Source organism: Oryx dammah, unplaced genomic scaffold (genome assembly GCF_014754425.2).
Source record: "Oryx dammah isolate SB20612 unplaced genomic scaffold, SCBI_Odam_1.1 HiC_scaffold_19, whole genome shotgun sequence".
Classification (NCBI taxonomy): Eukaryota; Metazoa; Chordata; class Mammalia; order Artiodactyla; family Bovidae; genus Oryx; species Oryx dammah.
In genome coordinates, this window is record NW_024070203.1 from 66,460,658 (window position 1) to 66,461,942 (window position 1,285).

Below are 1,285 nucleotides of genomic sequence, written 5' to 3' on the forward strand. Positions count from 1 at the left end.
ACATTCTGTTTGTAAAGACCAGTGGCTGATGAGAACAGCTTTCTGAAGCAACATTCTAAAAATAGCCCTGGGGCGAGTACAAACTTGCCCTGAAATTTTAAGATTTACCACAAGAGGGCAGGGCTGATTCAATCCTGGATGTCTCATTCTTTTTTTTTTTTTTTTTCTCTCTCTCTCTTTTTTAAGGTGTTAAAAGGGGTACACAGTGGCAGTGTAGACAATAGCATAAATTGGTAAAAATTGCTTTCAAAAATAACATGTTCCTTTTGCAAGAGTCATGAAAATGTTCATATGTAATTCATCTTATTAAAGTGTTTCCATAAAGTAGGAATCCTTTAAAAAAAAATAAAAAGCAATACACAAAAAGATGGCCTTTGTAACGTTTCCTACACTATCTTTTTAAAGTGGAAATAATCTAAATGTCTTTGTAGACTTAGTGAAATAAATAAATAAATAAATATCAAGCTGGTGAAATACACAGCAGCTGTTTTATGAATATTTAGACGACTAAGGTATTAACATACTTATGCTAGATTAAGCAAAAAGCAAAGAATATAAAGTTTAATTTATTCTGGACTGAAGGTATGTAAAAATCATGATTGCATATTCAGTGGGACCAGAATGAGCTGAAGAAAAATGAAAACCATCCTTTTTTTAGGAAGGTAGAATTATAGGTAATTTCTTATTTGCAGTATTATTTACACAGCGTCATGTATGCCGTTTATTTTAATCCTTTTGCCCGTAAAAGAATCAGTGTTGAATATTCCACATTTTTAGGGTTTTCTTCAAGACATTTTCACCTGAATTGCCAAGCATGGCAGACATGGCTAGTTTCTACTTAATCTCCATTTTCCCTCCATCTTCATTAACCAAACTCACACTCTGGTCACAAAGAACCCTGTTAAATATGCTCACCTTCCCTGAAATCTTTGCAACTAGGAACAGCCATCTATTCCAGTTCTGGAAAATAAGATGTAAGCAGAGGCCACTGGCTGAGACCCCTGGGACAATGCTTTACAAAGCAACAGCCTCAGGGGGCATCTACCTTCTGTCTTAGTCCTTTGCCCTCAGCCTTCTCCAGGTTCTAGTCTAGGGTGCAGATACCATGTCTGTAGACTGAGCAGTCATTTTATAACCAAGAGGATGAAAGAGATATGAAAAGGATAATAGAGCAGGAAGACAAGGGGAGCCCAGGTCTTTAAAAGTATCGTGGCACTCATCTGCCTGCCCTGGATGATGGCCTCTGGGCTGGTTGAGTAAGCAAATTGAATTCATTTGGGTAAGG